General features: G+C 42.8%; 1 long non-coding RNA gene across 1 annotated transcript; it reads left to right on the top strand.

The window, feature by feature from the left end:
* Window positions 1–5,265: 5,265 nt before the first annotated feature.
* Window positions 5,266–8,770, top strand: LOC127909126 (uncharacterized). The gene is made up of 2 exons (XR_008069815.1): window positions 5,266–5,923; window positions 8,677–8,770. It is a non-coding gene; the product is annotated as an uncharacterized LOC127909126 (long non-coding RNA).
* Window positions 8,771–19,424: the final 10,654 nt, after the last annotated feature.

Below are 19,424 nucleotides of genomic sequence, written 5' to 3'. Positions count from 1 at the left end.
TCGTCCTGTGTGTAGTTATTACGGGTCTCGTCCCGTGTATTGTTATTACGGGTCTCGTCCTGTGTAGTTATTACGGGTCTCGTCCTGTGTAATTATTACGGGTCTCATCCTGTGTGTAGTTATTACGGGTCTCGTCCTGTGTAATTATTACGGGTCTCATCCTGTGTATTGTTATTACGGGTCTCGTCCTGTGTATTGTTATTACGGGTCTCGTCCTGTGTATTGTTATTACGGGTCTCATCCTGTGTAATTATTACGGGTCTCATCCTGTGTGTAGTTATTACGGGTCTCGTCCTGTGTAATTATTACGGGTCTCATCCTGTGTATTGTTATTACTGGTCTCGTCCTGTGTGTTGTTATTACTGGTCTCGTCCTGTGTGTTGTTATTACTGGTCTCGTCCTGTGTATTGTTATTACGGGTCTCGTCCTGTGTATTGTTATTACGGGTCTCATCCTGTGTGTTGTTATTACGGGTCTCGTCCTGTGTATTGTTATTACGGGTCTCATCCTGTGTGTTGTTATTACGGGTCTCGTCCTGTGTATTGTTATTACTGGTCTCGTCCTGTGTATTGTTATTACGGGTCTCATCCTGTGTAATTATTACGGGTCTCATCCTGTGTGTAGTTATTACGGGTCTCGTCCTGTGTATTGTTATTACTGGTCTCGTCCTGTGTATTGTTATTACGGGTCTCGTCCTGTGTGTTGTTATTATGGGTCTCGTCCTGTGTGTAGTTATTACGGGTCTCGTCCTGTGTGTTGTTATTACTGGTCTCGTCCTGTGTATTGTTATTACGGGTCTCGTCCTGTGTAATTTATTACTCGTCCTGGGTCTGGTCTCGTCCTGTGTATTGTTATTACAGGTCTCGTCCTGTGTGTTGTTATTACGGGTCTCGTCCTGTGTATTGTTATTACTGGTCTCGTCCTGTGTGTTGTTATTACTGGTCTCGTCCTGTGTATTGTTATTACTGGTCTCGTCCTGTGTGTTGTTATTACGGGTCTCGTCCTGTGTATTGTTATTACGGGTCTCGTCCTGTGTGTTGTTATTACTGGTCTCGTCCTGTGTGTTGTTATTACTGGTCTCGTCCTGTGTACGGGTCTCGTCCTGTGTGTTGTTATTACTGGTCTCATCCTGTGTATTGTTATTACGGGTCTCGTCCCGTGTATTGTTATTACGGGTCTCGTCCCGTGTGTTATTACTGGTCTCATCCTGTGTACTGTTACTGGTCTCGTCCTGTGTATTGTTATTACTGGTCTCGTCCTGTGTGTTGTTATTACGGGTCTCGTCCTGTGTTGTTATTACTGGTCTCGTCCTGTGTATTGTTATTACGGGTCTCTTCCCGTGTATTGTTATTACGGGTCTCGTCCTGTGTATTGTTATTACTGGTCTCGTCCTGTGTGTTGTTATTACTGGTCTCGTCCTGTGTATTGTTATTACTGGTCTCGTCCTGTGTAGTGTTATTAAGGGTCTCGTCCTGTGTGTTGTTATTACGGGTCTCGTCCTGTGTGTTGTTATTACGGGTCTCGTCCTGTGTGTTGTTATTACTGGTCTCGTCCTGTGTATTGTTATTACGGGTCTCGTCCTGTGTGTTGTTATTACGGGTCTCGTCCTGTGTATTGTTATTACGGGTCTCGTCCCGTGTATTGTTATTACGGGTCTCGTCCTGTGTGTTGTTATTACTGGTCTCGTCCTGTGTATTGTTATTACTGGTCTCGTCCTGTGTATTGTTATTACTGGTCTCGTCCCGTGTATTGTTATTACTGGTCTCGTCCTGTGTATTGTTATTACGGGTCTCGTCCTGTGTATTGTCATTACGGGTCTCGTCCTGTGTATTGTTATTACAGGTCTCGTCCTGTGTATTGTTATTACTGGTCTCGTCCTGTGTGTTGTTATTACTGGTCTCGTCCTGTGTATTGTTATTACTGGTCTCGTCCTGTGTAGTTATTACGGGTCTCGTCCTGAGTATTGTTATTACGGGTCTCGTCCCGTGTATTGTTATTACGGGTCTCGTCCTGTGTATTGTTATTACGGGTCTCGTCCTGTGTAATTATTACTGGTCTCGTCCTGTGTATTGTTATTACGGGTCTCGTCCTGAGTATTGTTATTACTGGTCTCGTCCCGTGTGTTGTTATTACGGGTCTCGTCCTGTGTATTGTTATTACTGGTCTCGTCCTGTGTGTAGTTATTACGGGTCTCGTCCTGTGTAGTTATTACGGGTCTCGTCCTGAGTATTGTTATTACGGGTCTCGTCCTGTGTGTTGTTATTACTGGTCTCGTCCTGTGTATTGTTATTACTGGTCTCGTCCTGTGTATTGTTATTACTGGTCTCGTCCTGTGTAATTATTACTGGTCTCGTCCTGTGTATTGTTATTACTGGTCTCGTCCCGTGTATTGTTATTACTGGTCTCGTCCTGTGTGTTGTTATTACTGGTCTCGTCCTGTGTATTGTTATTACTGGTCTCGTCCTGTGTGTTGTTATTACGGGTCTCGTCCTGTGTATTGTTATTACTGGTCTCGTCCTGTGTGTTGTTATTACTGGTCTCGTCCTGTGTGTTGTTATTACTGGTCTCGTCCTGTGTATTGTTATTACTGGTCTCGTCCTGTGTGTTGTTATTACTGGTCTCGTCCTGTGTATTGTTATTACGGGTCTCGTCCTGTGTATTGTTATTACTGGTCTCGTCCTGTGTATTGTTATTACTGGTCTCGTCCTGTGTGTTGTTATTACTGGTCTCGTCCTGTGTATTGTTATTACTGGTCTCGTCCTGTGTGTTGTTATTACTGGTCTCGTCCTGTGTGTAGTTATTACGGGTCTCGTCCTGTGTATTGTTATTACTGGTCTCGTCCTGTGTATTGTTATTACTGGTCTCGTATTGTGTGTTGTTATTACTGGTCTCGTCCTGTGTGTTGTTATTACGGGTCTCGTCCTGTGTATTGTTATTACTGGTCTCGTCCTGTGTATTGTTATTACGGGTCTCGTCCTGTGTATTGTTATTACTGGTCTCGTCCTGTGTGTTGTTATTACGGGTCTCGTCCTGTGTGTTGTTATTACTGGTCTCGTCCTGTGTGTTGTTATTACGGGTCTCGTCCTGTGTGTTGTTATTACGGGTCTCGTCCTGTGTAGTTATTACGGGTCTCGTCCTGTGTGTTGTTATTACGGGTCTCGTCCTGTGTATTGTTATTACTGGTCTCGTCCTGTGTGTTGTTATTACGGGTCTCGTCCTGTGTGTTGTTATTACGGGTCTCGTCCTGTGTAGTTATTACGGGTCTCGTCCTGTGTAATTATTACGGGTCTCATCCTGTGTGTAGTTATTACGGGTCTCGTCCTGTGTATTGTTATTACGGGTCTCGTCCTGTGTGTTGTTATTACGGGTCTCGTCCTGTGTGTTGTTATTACGGGTCTCGTCCTGTGTATTGTTATTACTGGTCTCGTATTGTGTATTGTTATTACGGGTCTCGTCCTGTGTATTGTTATTACTGGTCTCGTCCTGTGTGTTGTTATTACGGGTCTCGTCCTGTGTGTTGTTATTACGGGTCTCGTCCTGTGTATTGTTATTACGGGTCTCGTCCTGTGTATTGTTATTACGGGTCTCGTCCTGTGTAATTATTACGGGTCTCATCCTGTGTAATTATTACGGGTCTCATCCTGTGTGTAGTTATTACGGGTCTCGTCCTGTGTATTGTTATTACGGGTCTCGTCCTGTGTGTAGTTATTACGCGTCTCGTCCTGTGTGTAGTTATTATGGGTCTCGTCCTGTGTGTAGTTATTACGGGTCTCATCCCGTGTATTGTTATTACGGGTCTCATCCTGTGTGTAGTTATTACGGGTCTCGTCCTGTGTATTGTTATTACGGGTCTCGTCCTGTGTGTAGTTATTACGCGTCTCGTCCTGTGTATTGTCATTATGGGTCTCGTCCCGTGTATTGTCATTACGGGTCTCGTCCCGTGTATTGTCATTACGGGTCTCATCCTGTGTATTGTCATTACGGGTCTCGTCCCGTGTATTGTCATTACGGGTCTCGTCCTGTGTATTGTTATTACGGGTCTCGTCCTGTGTATTGTCATTATGGGTCTCGTCCCGTGTATTGTCATTACGGGTCTCGTCCCGTGTGTTGTTATTACTGGTCTCGTCCTGTGTGTTGTCATTACGGGTCTCATCCTGTGTATTGTCATTACGGGTCTCGTCCCGTGTATTGTTATTACGGGTCTCGTCCTGTGTATTGTTATTACTGGTCTCGTCCTGTGTATTGTTATTACTGGTCTCGTCCTGTGTGTTGTTATTACGGGTCTCGTCCTGTGTATTGTTATTACTGGTCTCGTCCTGTGTATTGTTATTACTGGTCTCGTCCTGTGTGTTGTTATTACGGGTCTCGTCCTGTGTATTGTTATTACTGGTCTCGTCCTGTGTATTGTTATTACAGGTCTCGTCCTGTGTAGTGTTATTACGGGTCTCGTCCTGTGTATTGTTATTATGGGTCTCATCCTGTGTGTAGTTATTACGGGTCTCGTCCTGTGTGTTGTTATTACTGGTCTCGTCCTGTGTATTGTTATTACGGGTCTCGTCCTGTGTGTTGTTATTACGGGTCTCGTCCTGTGTGTTGTTATTACGGGTCTCGTCCTGTGTAGTTATTACGGGTCTCGTCCTGTGTAATTATTACGGGTCTCATCCTGTGTGTAGTTATTACGGGTCTCGTCCTGTGTATTGTTATTACGGGTCTCGTCCTGTGTATTGTTATTACGGGTCTCGTCCTGTGTAATTATTACGGGTCTCATCCTGTGTAATTATTACGGGTCTCATCCTGTGTGTAGTTATTACGGGTCTCGTCCTGTGTATTGTTATTACGGGTCTCGTCCTGTGTGTAGTTATTACGCGTCTCGTCCTGTGTGTAGTTATTATGGGTCTCGTCCTGTGTGTAGTTATTACGGGTCTCATCCCGTGTATTGTTATTACGGGTCTCATCCTGTGTGTAGTAAGGGAATACCCCTGTATTGGACAAAAATGAATGGCAAGTCATTGGCATCGGACAAACCATATACACATTGGCCAATACCACCCAATTCGGCGTTGATTCATGCAAAGTGTATTGCAAATGCCATATGGTAATTGCCAGTTGTAACACTTTAAAAATTCAACAGGGGGCAAATGCGCTCCACCGGGGTTTTTCATATTGGAGATGTAACCCAAGTCAATGTCCAAAAGTAAAATTTTGAAAAATGAAATTTTTTTCAAAAACTTATCACCCCTTAAAAAAGTGCTTTCTGGACCGTTTTTCGAAATTCTTTCGATTTTTTGTCAATTACACATGTGTAAGAACTGTATGAATATACTTTTGTCCAATTTTATTATCATATTTTTTTATATATTTTTTTAAATTGTGCATAAGGATTTTTTTTGTGGGCCAAATGACGTAAGAAATTTGACATGCTCAAAAATCCTGCAGAAATGCAAAATTGACTGGCCTGATGAACTCGGGATGGCCGGGCAGTGATAGTTGTTCCTTTCCATCACTCGTTGTGTTGACTTCATCATGTCCATTTTGTGATGTTTTTTCACTATATAATCATATTGCAAGTGCACGTGCATTTGCAATATGTTTCAATGTGCATTTACCATATGAAATTTGACCTTGCTCAAAATGCAAAATTGACTGGTCTGATGAACACAGGATGGCCGAGCAGTGAGAGTTGTACCTTTCCATCACTCGTTGTGTTGATTTCATCATGTCCATTTGTTTATGTTTTCTCACTTTTGCAAAGTCACTGTGCATTTGCAATATGGTTCAATGGGCAGGTACCATCACGAATTTGTCATGCTATAAAAATCCTGCAGGAATGTGAAATTGACTGGCCTGATGAACACAGGATGGCCTGGCAGTGATAGTTGTTCCTTTCCATCACTCGTTGTGTTGATTTCATCATGTCCATTAGGTGATGTTTTTCACTATAGAATCATATTGCAAATGCACGTGCATTGTTGTGCAACTGGTAACCCAAAAATAAAAATATGGTTGTAAATGCATTTACCGGTCATTCTGATATTAATGCTCGCTATGGGAACACAGGATGGCCGGGCAGTGATAGTTGTACATTTCCATCACTCGTTGTGTTGATTTCATCATGTCCATTAGGTGATGTTTTTACACTATAGAATCATATTGCAAGTGCGCGCGCATTTGCAATATGTTTCAATGTGCATTTACCATATGAAATTTGACATGCTCAAAAATGCTAAATTGACTGGTCTGATGGACACAGGATGGCCGAGCAGTGATAGTTGTACATTTCCATCACTCGTTGTGTTGATTTCATCATGTCCATTAGGTGATGTTTTTTCACTATAGAATCATATTGCAAATGCACGTGCATTGTTGTGCAACTGGTAACCCAAAAATAAAAATATGGTTGTAAATGCATTTACCGGTCATTCTGATATTAATGCTCGCTATGGGAACACAGGATGGCCGGGCAGTGATAGTTGTACATTTCCATCACTCGTTGTGTTGATTTCATCATGTCCATTAGGTGATGTTTTTACACTATAGAATCATATTGCAAGTGCGCGCGCATTTGCAATATGTTTCTATGTGCATTTACCATATGAAATTTGACATGCTCAAAAATGCAAAATTGACTGGTCTGATGGACACAGGATGGCCGAGCAGTGATAGTTGTACATTTCCATCACTCGTTGTGTTGATTTCATCATGTCCATTAGGTGATGTTTTTTCACTATAGAATCATATTGCAAATGCACGTGCATTGTTGTGCAACTGGTAACCCAAAAATAAAAATATGGTTGTAAATGCATTTACCGGTCATTCTGATATTAATGCTCGCTATGGGAACACAGGATGGCCGGGCAGTGATAGTTGTACATTTCCATCACTCGTTGTGTTGATTTCATCATGTCCATTAGGTGATGTTTTTACACTATAGAATCATATTGCAAGTGCGCGCGCATTTGCAATATGTTTCAATGTGCATTTACCATATGAAATTTGACATGCTCAAAAATGCAAAATTGACTTGTCTGATGGACACAGGATGGCCGAGCAGTGATAGTTGTACATTTCCATCACTCGTTGTGTTGATTTCATCATGTCCATTAGGTGATGTTTTTTCACTATAGAATCATATTGCAAATGCACGTGCATTGTTGTGCAACTGGTAACCCAAAATAAAAATATGGTTGTAAATGCATTTACCGGTCATTCTGATATTAATGCTCGCTATGGGAACACAGGATGGCCGGGCAGTGATAGTTGTACATTTCCATCACTCGTTGTGTTGATTTCATCATGTCCATTAGGTGATGTTTTTACACTATAGAATCATATTGCAAGTGCGCGCGCATTTGCAATATGTTTCAATGTGCATTTACCATATGAAATTTGACATGCTCAAAAATGCAAAATTGACTGGTCTGATGGACACAGGATGGCCGAGCAGTGATAGTTGTACATTTCCATCACTCGTTGTGTTGATTTCATCATGTCCATTAGGTGATGTTTTTTCACTATAGAATCATATTGCAAATGCACGTGCATTGTTGTGCAACTGGTAACCCAAAAATAAAAATATGCTTGTAAATGCATTTACCGGTCATTCTGATATTAATGCTCGCTATGGGAACACAGGATGGCCGGGCAGTGATAGTTGTACATTTCCATCACTCGTTGTGTTGATTTCATCATGTCCATTAGGTGATGTTTTTACACTATAGAATCATATTGCAAGTGCGCGCATTTGCAATATGTTTCAATGTGCATTTACCATATGAAATTTGACATGCTCAAAAATGCAAAATTGACTGGTCTGATGGACACAGGATGGCCGAGCAGTGATAGTTGTACATTTCCATCACTCGTTGTGTTGATTTCATCATGTCCATTAGGTGATGTTTTTCACTATAGAATCATATTGCAAATGCACGTGCATTGTTGTGCAACTGGTAACCCAAAAATAAAAATATGCTTGTAAATGCATTTACCGGTCATTCTGATATTAATGCTCGCTATGGGAACACAGGGTGGCCGGGCAGTGATAGTTGTACATTTCCATCACTCGTTGTGTTGATTTCATCATGTCCATTAGGTGATGTTTTTACACTATAGAATCATATTGCAAGTGCGCGCGCATTTGCAATATGTTTCAATGTGCATTTACCATATGAAATTTGACATGCTCAAAAATGCAAAATTGACTGGTCTGATGGACACAGGATGGCCGAGCAGTGATAGTTGTACATTTCCATCACTCGTTGTGTTGATTTCATCATGTCCATTAGGTGATGTTTTTTCACTATAGAATCATATTGCAAATGCACGTGCATTGTTGTGCAACTGGTAACCCAAAAATAAAAATATGGTTGTAAATGCATTTACCGGTCATTCTGATATTAATGCTCGCTATGGGAACACAGGATGGCCGGGCAGTGATAGTTGTACATTTCCATCACTCGTTGTGTTGATTTCATCATGTCCATTAGGTGATGTTTTTACACTATAGAATCATATTGCAAGTGCGCGCGCATTTGCAATATGTTTCAATGTGCATTTACCATATGAAATTTGACATGCTCAAAAATGCAAAATTGACTGGTCTGATGGACACAGGATGGCCGAGCAGTGATAGTTGTACATTTCCATCACTCGTTGTGTTGATTTCATCATGTCCATTAGGTGATGTTTTTTTCACTATAGAATCATATTGCAAATGCACGTGCATTGTTGTGCAACTGGTAACCCAAAAATAAAAATATGCTTGTAAATGCATTTACCGGTCATTCTGATATTAATGCTCGCTATGGGAACACAGGATGGCCGAGCAGTGATAGTTGTACATTTCCATCACTCGTTGTGTTGATTTCATCATGTCCATTAGGTGATGTTTTTTCACTATAGAATCATATTGCAAATGCACGTGCATTGTTGTGCAACTGGTAACCCAAAAATAAAAATATGGTTGTAAATGCATTTACCGGTCATTCTGATATTAATGCTCGCTATGGGAACACAGGATGGCCGGGCAGTGATAGTTGTACATTTCCATCACTCGTTGTGTTGATTTCATCATGTCCATTAGGTGATGTTTTTACACTATAGAATCATATTGCAAGTGCGCGCGCATTTGCAATATGTTTCAATGTGCATTTACCATATGAAATTTGACATGCTCAAAAATGCAAAATTGACTGGTCTGATGGACACAGGATGGCCGAGCAGTGATAGTTGTACATTTCCATCACTCGTTGTGTTGATTTCATCATGTCCATTTGTTTATGTTTTCTCACTTTTGCAAAGTCACTGTGCATTTGCAATATGGTTCAATGGGCAGGTACCATCACGAATTTGTCATGCTATAAAAATCCTGCAGGAATGTGAAATTGACTGGCCCGATGAACTCGGGATAGCTGGGCAGTGATTCTGGTTCATCTCCATGGCTCGTTAGGGTTGATTTCAGAATGTCACTTTTGGTGATGTTCCCTCTCCGTTTAAACATATTGCTAATGTACAAAAGTCAACTAGCAAGTCAGTGTCCATCAGTCAATTAGATGTCATTTTGACACCAAACTGATACCAATTGACACCAAACCCACTTTTTCCAACTCATTTAGAAGCCAACTATCACATATGTCAGAGCAGGCCCATAATTCACAGCGCCATTAGTTTAAACATAATAAAACGTAAAACACATAGTTACGTTCTAGCTGCGGGTCCAGGTCAGACATTATGTGAAGGCCTATGTGAGGCGACCCCGAATCCCGAGTTTCGGCTCGATAGGTCCTTCGGTGCCCGAGTAAAACCCTAATTGGTGCTGAAAATCCACTTTTTCCATGCCTTGCTATGGGGTCCTTCAATGAGCTATCGGACCGAAACGTTGGGGTCCGTCTCTATGGGCCGAGCCGGTTCCAATGCACCTAGTCTTGTGTCTCTGAGACTTTTCTAAATGTCGCCACTTTCGTAATGGTCAAAATGAATTGAAGTCATTGCAAATGTACGAGGCTATTTCTCGGTCCGAGAACCTTCTAGAGCCACCTAACTCACCACGCACTATCGACCCGAGGTCTAGAACAGGTTTCTAAAGTTTCGAACTCTAGGTCTGACGGTTCTTTTTAGCTCGAACAAAGCTAACTATTGGAGGCACTGTCTGTCTCTACAAACCCCAATACGTCCCTCCTTCCAAGTTGTGTGTCTGTGTGATTTAGTTTTCCTTTGAAATTTTATGGGAAAAATGACTGATTTACAGTTCATGGGGGTTGCCTAATCACACATATGAAGTTTTGGACAGATCTGACTTTTTAACCCCTCGAAACAGCCCCTGAGACACCAATTAAGGCACTTCCGGTTGGCACAGGAAGCTATAAGTCAACATATATCCTCACTGGGCTATGCTTTTACAGAATCCTGTGTTTTAAGTCCTTACGTTAAGAATTGACTGATTTACACAGGGTTGAATGCACTATGTCTATCAAACTGCAGGCAGGTAATGGAAAAACACTTTTAGGGTGATTTTAACCACTTCCGGTTGGTCCAGGAAGCTTAGAATCAACACAGGTAGACCTCACACTGGCCTGATGGACTGTTACCAAAGACAGGTTCATACGGCATTCATAACCCATATAGACTTCAGGTTGAATTTAGGGGTAAAGGCAATGTATTCCTATGGGGAGAGAAGTCAATGCAAACTCTTTGAAGTAAACACCTTCTTTTAACTATTAAGGGTTAATGCCACACGGTCAACGTTAGGCTTGCACGGATCGGAAGGACCTTAGGAACATACCTGAGGTCGAATTGTGCTTCTCACCCTAACGGTTCTCTCACTGTCACCCAAAAGCAAATGACGTTGTGGGGCAGGCTTCATTTTGGGCCTACTTTTCTAATGGTCGCTGCGCTCAGACCGAGCGAGCTACGGTCAAGCGGGATATCTCGTTGAACTCGGCACGGCCTAGACATTATGTTTATGCCATTGCCTGCTCTCTGTGTCTTTAAGAACCACACTTTTCACTCCATCCTTGCTGTGTGTGCGTGTGAGAGCTTTTCTTTGACATCTGCTGGGAGAAATGACTGATTTACAGTTTAGGAGGGTTACCTGGTCACACATATGAAGTTTTGGAGAGATGTGACTTTTCTAACCCTTCAAAACAGACAGTGTGACCCAATTAAAGGCACTTCCGGTTGGCACAGGAAGCTATAAGTAAACACATGTCTTGATTGACATAAACACTTACAGAATCCTGAGTTTTAAGTCTTTAAGTTAAGAATTGACTGATCTATGATCTACACAGTGTTGAATGCAGTCATTTTCACCTTTGAAGGTTATGTACATCAAAACTCCTTTTGGGTCAATCTAACCACTTCCGGTTGCTCCAGGAAGCTTAGAATCGACACAGGTAGACCTCATAGTGGTCTGATGGACTGTCATAGAAGACAGGTTCATAAGGCATTCATAACCCACATAGGCTTCAGGTTGAATTTAGAGGTGCAGGCAATGTATTCCTATGGGGAGAGAAGTCAATGCAAACTCTTTGATGTAAACACCTTCTTTTAACTGTTAAGGGTTAATGCCACAGGGTCAAGGTTAGGCTTGCACGGATCGGGAGGACCTTAGGAACGTACCCGAGGTCGAATTGTGCTTCTCACCCTAACGGTTCTCTCACTGTCACCCAAAAGCAAATGACATTGAGGGCCAGCCTTCCTTTGCGCCTTCTTTTTTCAAGGTCGCTGCACTCAGAGCGAGCTACGGTCAAGCGGGCGTCTCGTTGAACTCTGCACAGCCTGGAGACTATGGTGATGCCATTTTTTGTGTTGATTTCAGAATGCCATTTTGGTGATGGTCCCTCTCCGTTTAAACATATTGCTAATGTACAAAAGTCAACTAGCAAGTCAGTGTCCACTAGTCAATTAGATGTCATTCTGACACCAAACTGATACCAATTGACACCAAACCCACTTTTTCCAACTCATTTAGAAGCCAACTATCACATATGTCAGAGCAGGCCCATAATTCACAGCGCCATTAGTTTAAAACATAATAAAAACGTAAAACACATAGTTACGTTCTAGCTGCGGGTCCAGGTCAGACATTATGTGAAGGCCTATGTGAGGCGACCCCGAATCCCGAGTTTCGGCTCAATAGGTCCTTCGGTGCCCGAGTAAAACCCTAATTGGTGCTGAAAATCCACTTTTTCCATGCCTTGCTATGGGGTCCTTGAATGAGCTATCGGACCGAAACGTTGGGGTCCGTCTCTATGGCCCGAGCCGGTTTCAATGCACCTAGTCTTGTGTCTCTGAGACTTTTCTAAATGTCGCCATTTTCGTAATGGTCAAAATGAATTGAAGTCATTGCAAATGTACGAGGCTATTTCTCGGTCCGAGAACCTTCTAGAGCCACCTAACTCACCACGCACTATCGACCCGAGGTCTAGAACAGGTTTCTAAAGTTTCGAACTCTAGGTCTGACGGTTCTTTTTTAGCTCGAACAAAGCTAACTATTGGAGGCACTGTCTGTCTCTACAACCCCCAATACGTCCCTCCTTCCAAGTTGTGTGTCTGTGTGATTTAGTTTTCCTTTGAAATTTTATGGGAAAAATGACTGATTTACAGTTCATGGGGGTTGCCTAATCACACATATGAAGTTTTGGACAGATCTGACTTTTTTAACCCCTCGAAACAGCCCCTGAGACACCAATTAAGGCACTTCCGGTTGTCACAGGAAGCTATAAGTCAACACATATCCTCACTGGGCTATGCTTTTACAGAATCCTGAGTTTTAAGTCCTTACGTTAAGAATTGACTGATTTACACAGGGTTGAATGCACTATGTCTATCAAACTGCAGGCAGGTAATGGAAAAACACTTTTAGGGTGATTTTAACCACTTCCGGTTGGTCCAGGAAGCCTAGAATCAACACAGGTAGACCTCATACTGGCCTGATGGACTGTTATCAAAGACAGGTTCATACGGCATTCATAACCCATATAGACTTCAGGTTGAATTTAGGGGTGCAGGCAATGTATTCCTATGGGGAGAGAAGTCAATGCAAACTATTTGAAGTAAACACCTTCTTTTAACTATTAAGGGTTAATGCCACACGGTCAACGTTAGGCTTGCACGGATCGGAAGGACCTTAGGAACGTACCTGAGGTCGAATTGTGCTTCTCACCCTAACGGTTCTCTCACTGTCACCCAAAAGCAAATGACGTTGTGGGGCAGGCTTCATTTTGGGCCTAATTTTCTAATGGTCGCTGCGCTTAGACCGAGCGAGCTACGGTCAAGCGGGATATCTCGTTGAACTCGGCACGGCCTAGAGATTATTATGTTTATGCCATTGCCTGCTCTCTGTGTCTTTGAGAACCGCACTTTTCACTCCATCCTTGCTGTGTGTGCGTGTGAGAGATTTTCTTTGACATCTGTTGGGAGAAATGACTGATTTACAGTTCACGAGGGTTACCTAGTCACACATATGAAGTTTTGAAAAGATCTGACCTTTTTAACCCATGGAAACTGCCACTGTGACACCATTAAAGGCACTTCCGGTTGGCACAGGAAGCTATAAATAAACTCATATCATGATTGGGGTATGCCTTTACAGAATCCCGAGTTTTAAGTCTTTACGTTAAGAACTGAGTTATTTACGGAGGGTTTAGTGAGTGTGTGTTATTTCAGAAAATCATAGAAAATCACAGAAATCTCGCAGAGCTCCGCAGCACACTTTAAAAAGATTCGTAAGAACAACCTGCAACTGGATCTGTAACCGTTGAAAAAAAACACCTATCCGTGAACATCACCAAGGTGTCGTTGTACGATTTCTCTTAAATGACGATAGATAAATGGCTGGTTCTTTTTTTTATTGACACCGGAGGCTCCTTGACTTTGACGTGAAGTGGAAAAATAATTTCTCTATTTTCATTTTGGACCTTTAATCCCAGATAAATGGCCATAACTCAAAAACCGTTGAGGCCTAGACGCCATCTTGTTCGGGGCCAACTGCCCATTATGCCGCCCCTACGCTCACCGAGTTTCGGCTTCTAAATATTTTCAGTTTTCGAGATAAGGCCCCGTCGTGAATCGTGATGTTTTGTAGCAATAGCCATATGATTGCTTATGCCCTCTTGTGGGAATTTCCGGGACATGGGAAAAATGACATAAATCTTATTATTTTTGTAAAACGGAAACCGAATGTCCGACAACGTTCATTTGATGACTTCCTGGTAGGTCCGGCCCTGCCGCTCGGCCCGACGCCGTCCGCGAATTTTACAAACGATTTCGGACGTCTAGTAAGGGACCGTACATTTGCAATATGGACTTTCTCACTAACCATACAGGTACTGCCGAATTCTTCCCTTAAGGTATGTTATTACGGGTCTCGTCCTGTGTATTGTTATTACGGGTCTCGTCCTGTGTGTAGTTATTACGCGTCTCGTCCTGTGTATTGTCATTATGGGTCTCGTCCCGTGTATTGTCATTACGGGTCTCGTCCTGTGTATTGTTATTACGGGTCTCATCCTGTGTATTGTCATTACGGGTCTCGTCCCCGTGTATTGTTATTACTGGTCTCGTCCTGTGTATTGTTATTACTGGTCTCGTCCTGTGTATTGTTATTACTGGTCTCGTCCTGTGTGTTGTTATTACGGGTCTCGTCCTGTGTGTTGTTATTACGGGTCTCGTCCTGTGTAATTATTACTGGTCTCGTCCTGTGTATTGTTATTACTGGTCTCGTCCTGTGTATTGTTATTACTGGTCTCGTCCTGTGTGTTGTTATTACGGGTCTCGTCCTGTGTATTGTTATTACTGGTCTCGTCCTGTGTAGTGTTATTAAGGGTCTCGTCCTGTGTGTTGTTATTACAGGTCTCGTCCTGTGTGTTGTTATTACAGGTCTCGTCCTGTGTATTGTTATTACAGGTCTCGTCCTGTGTATTGTTATTACAGGTCTCGTCCTGTGTGTTGTTATTACTGGTCTCCTCCTGTGTGTTGTTATTACTGGTCTCGTCCTGTGTATTGTTATTACTGGTCTCGTCCTGTGTATTGTTATTACGGGTCTCGTCCTGTGTGTTGTTATTACAGGTCTCGTCCTGTGTATTGTTATTACAGGTCTCGTCCTGTGTGTTGTTATTACTGGTCTCGTCCTGTGTGTTGTTATTACTGGTCTCATCCTGTGTGTTGTTATTACGGGTCTCGTCCTGTGTGTTGTTATTACTGGTCTCGTCCTGTGTATTGTTATTACGGGTCTCCTCCTGTGTATTGTTATTACTGGTCTCGTCCTGTGTGTTGTTATTACTGGTCTCGTCCTGTGTATTGTTATTACGGGTCTCATCCTGTGTGTTGTTATTACTGGTCTCGTCCTGTGTGTTGTTATTACTGGTCTCGTCCTGTGTGTTGTTATTACTGGTCTCGTCCTGTGTATTGTTACTACGGGTCTCGTCCTGTGTATTGTTATTACTGGTCTCGTCCTGTGTGTTGTTACTACGGGTCTCGTCCTGTGTATTGTTATTACGGGTCTCGTCCTGTGTGTTGTTACTACGGGTCTCGTCCTGTGTATTGTTATTACGGGTCTCGTCCTGTGTGTTGTTACTACGGGTCTCGTCCTGTGTGTTGTTATTACGGGTCTCGTCCTGTGTGTTGTTACTACGGGTCTCGTCCTGTGTATTGTTATTACGGGTCTCGTCCTGTGTGTTGTTATTACTGGTCTCGTCCTGTGTATTGTTATTACGGGTCTCGTCCTGTGTGTTGTTATTACTGGTCTCGTCCTGTGTATTGTTATTACGGGTCTCGTCCTGTGTATTGTTATTACTGGTCTCGTCCTGTGTATTGTTATTACGGGTCTCGTCCTGTGTGTTGTTATTACTGGTCTCGTCCTGTGTGTTGTTATTACGGGTCTCGTCCTGTGTATTGTTATTACGGGTCTCGTCCTGTGTATTGTTATTACTGGTCTCGTCCTGTGTGTTGTTATTACGGGTCTCGTCCTGTGTATTGTTATTACTGGTCTCGTCCTGTGTATTGTTATTACTGGTCTCGTCCTGTGTATTGTTATTACTGGTCTCGTCCTGTGTGTTGTTATTACGGGTCTCGTCCTGTGTATTGTTATTACGGGTCTCGTCCTGTGTATTGTTATTACTGGTCTCGTCCTGTGTATTGTTATTACTGGTCTCGTCCTGTGTGTTGTTATTACTGGTCTCGTCCCGTGTATTGTTATTACGGGTCTCGTCCTGTGTATTGTTATTACTGGTCTCGTCCTGTGTATTGTTATTACGGGTCTCGTCCCGTGTATTGTTATTACGGGTCTCGTCCTGTGTGTTGTTATTACGGGTCTCGTCCTGTGTGTTGTTATTACGGGTCTCGTCCTGTGTGTTGTTATTACGGGTCTCGTCCTGTGTATTGTTATTACGGGTCTCGTCCTGTGTATTGTTATTACGGGTCTCTTCCCGTGTATTGTTATTACGGGTCTCGTCCTGTGTATTGTTATTACGGGTCTCGTCCTGTGTATCGTTATTACGGGTCTCGTCCCGTGTGTAGTTATTACGGGTCTCGTCCCGTGTATTGTTATTACGGGTCTCGTCCCGTGTATTGTTATTACGGGTCTCGTCCTGTGTGTTGTTATTATGGGTCTCGTCCTGTGTGTTGTTATTACGGGTCTCGTCCTGTGTGTTGTTATTACGGGTCTCGTCCTGTGTGTTGTTATTACGGGTCTCGTCCTGTGTATTGTTATTACGGATCTCGTCCTGTGTGTTGTTATTACTGGTCTCGTCCTGTGTGTTGTTATTACGGGTCTCATCCTGTGTATTGTTATTACTGGTCTCGTCCTGTGTGTTGTTATTACGGGTCTCGTCCTGTGTGTTGTTATTACGGGTCTCATCCTGTGTGTTGTTATTATGGGTCTCGTCCTGTGTGTTGTTATTACTGGTCTCGTCCCGTGTATTGATATTACTGGTCTCGTCCTGTGTGTTGTTATTACAGGTCTCGTCCCGTGTGTAGTTATTACGGGTCTCGTCCTGTGTGTTGTTATTACTGGTCTCGTCCTGTGTGTTGTTATTACGGGTCTCGTCCTGTGTATTGTTATTACTGGTCTCGTCCCGTGTATTGTTATTTCTGGTCTCGTCCTGTGTATTGTTATTACGGGTCTCATCCTGTGTGTTGTTATTACGGGTCTCGTCCTGTGTGTAGTTATTACGGGTCTCGTCCTGTGTGTTGTTATTACGGGTCTCGTCCTGTGTGTTGTTATTACTGGTCTCATCCTGTGTGTTGTTATTACTGGTCTCGTCCTGTGTGTTGTTATTACGGGTCTCGTCCTGTGTATTGTTATTACTGGTCTCGTCCGTGTATTGTTATTTCTGGTCTCGTCCTGTGTATTGTTATTACGGGTCTCATCCTGTGTGTTGTTATTACGGGTCTCGTCCTGTGTGTAGTTATTACGGGTCTCGTCCTGTGTGTTGTTATTACGGGTCTCTTCCCGTGTATTGTTATTACGGGTCTCGTCCTGTGTATTGTTATTACGGGTCTCGTCCTGTGTATTGTTATTACTGGTCTCGTCCTGTGTATTGTTATTACGGGTCTCGTCCTGTGTATTGTCATTACGGGTCTCGTTCCTGTGTATTGTTATTACTGGTCTCGTCCTGTGTGTTGTTATTACTGGTCTCGTCCTGTGTGTTGTTATTACTGGTCTCGTCCTGTGTATTGTTATTACTGGTCTCGTCCTGTGTATTGTTATTACTGGTCTCGTCCTGTGTATTGTTATTACTGGTCTCGTCCTGTGTATTGTTATTACTGGTCTCGTCCTGTGTATTGTTATTACTGGTCTCGTCCTGTGTGTTGTTATTACTGGTCTCGTCCTGTGTATTGTTATTACTGGTCTCGTCCTGTGTATTGTTATTACTGGTCTCGTCCTGTGTGTTGTTATTACGGGTCTCGTCCTGTGTATTGTTATTACTGGTCTCGTCCTGTGTGTTGTTATTACTGGTCTCGTCCTGTGTATTGTTATTACTGGTCTCGTCCTGTGTATTGTTATTACTGGTCTCGTCCTGTGTGTTGTTATTACTGGTCTCGTCCTGTGTATTGTTATTACTGGTCTCGTCCTGTGTGTTGTTATTACTGGTCTCGTCCTGTGTATTGTTATTACTGGTCTCGTCCTGTGTATTGTTATTACTGGTCTCGTCCTGTGTGTTGTTATTACGGGTCTCGTCCTGTGTATTGTTATTACTGGTCTCGTCCTGTGTATTGTTATTACGGGTCTCGTCCTGTGTGTTGTTATTACTGGTCTCGTCCTGTGTATTGTTATTACTGGTCTCGTCCTGTGTATTGTTATTACGGGTCTCGTCCTGTGTGTTGTTATTACGGGTCTCGTCCTGTGTGTTGTTATTACGGGTCTCGTCCTGTGTATTGTTATTACTGGTCTCGTCCTGTGTATTGTTATTACGGGTCTCGTCCTGTGTATTGTTATTACGGGTCTCGTCCTGTGTATTGTTATTACTGGTCTCGTCCTGTGTATTGTTATTACTGGTCTCGTCCTGTGTATTGTTATTACTGGTCTCGTCCTGTGTATTGTTATTACTGGTCTCGTCCTGTGTGTTGTTATTACTGGTCTCGTCCTGTGTATTGTTATTACTGGTCTCGTCCTGTGTGTTGTTATTACTGGTCTCGTCCTGTGTATTGTTATTACGGGTCTCGTCCTGTGTATTGTTATTACGGGTCTCGTCCTGTGTATTGTTATTACGGGTCTCGTCCTGTGTATTGTTATTACGGGTCTCTTCCCGTGTATTGTTATTACGGGTCTCGTCCTATGTGTTGATATTACTGATTTAACCTCGCTCTTTTGTTTGGGTTACATCCCTTTGTTTTGTTTTTGAATATGTGTTTGTTTTGGGCTTCGTCTCCGTGCCTTTTCATGGCATGTTGTATATTTTGGGTGGAGTATTAACACCCCAAAATGACATAATCCTGCGCCTGTCTGTCACGCCTTGGTCATTGTATTTTGTGTTTTCGTTACATATTTGTTCAGGCCAGGGTGTGACATGGGTTTATTGTGTTGTCGTGTTGGGGTTTTTGTAGGCATTGGGATTGTGGCTGATTAGGGGTGTGTCTAGTATAGGCTTGGCTGCCTGAGGCGGTTCTCAATCAGAGTCAGGTGATTCTCGTTGTCTCTGATTGGGAACCATATTTAGGTAGCCGGGGTTTCACTGTGTATTTCGTGGGTGATTGATCCTGTCTCTGTGTTAGTGTTCACCAGACAGGCTGTAATTAGGTTTCACGTTCCGTTTTGTTGTTTTGTTTATTTATTAAGTTATTTCATGTATCGCTCTTCTACATTAAAGACATGAGTAACCACCACGCTGCATTTCGGTCCGACTCTCTTTCCACAAACGAACGCCGTTACACATGTCATGTTACACATGTCATAATCCTACGCCTGTCTCCAATCATTTATACAACGTGAC

This window comes from Oncorhynchus keta, chromosome 19 (assembly GCF_023373465.1).
Source record: "Oncorhynchus keta strain PuntledgeMale-10-30-2019 chromosome 19, Oket_V2, whole genome shotgun sequence".
Lineage (NCBI taxonomy): Eukaryota > Metazoa > Chordata > Actinopteri > Salmoniformes > Salmonidae > Oncorhynchus > Oncorhynchus keta.
Note: the sequence above shows the minus strand (reverse complement) of the source record. Positions and strands in the feature narration are given on the sequence as shown.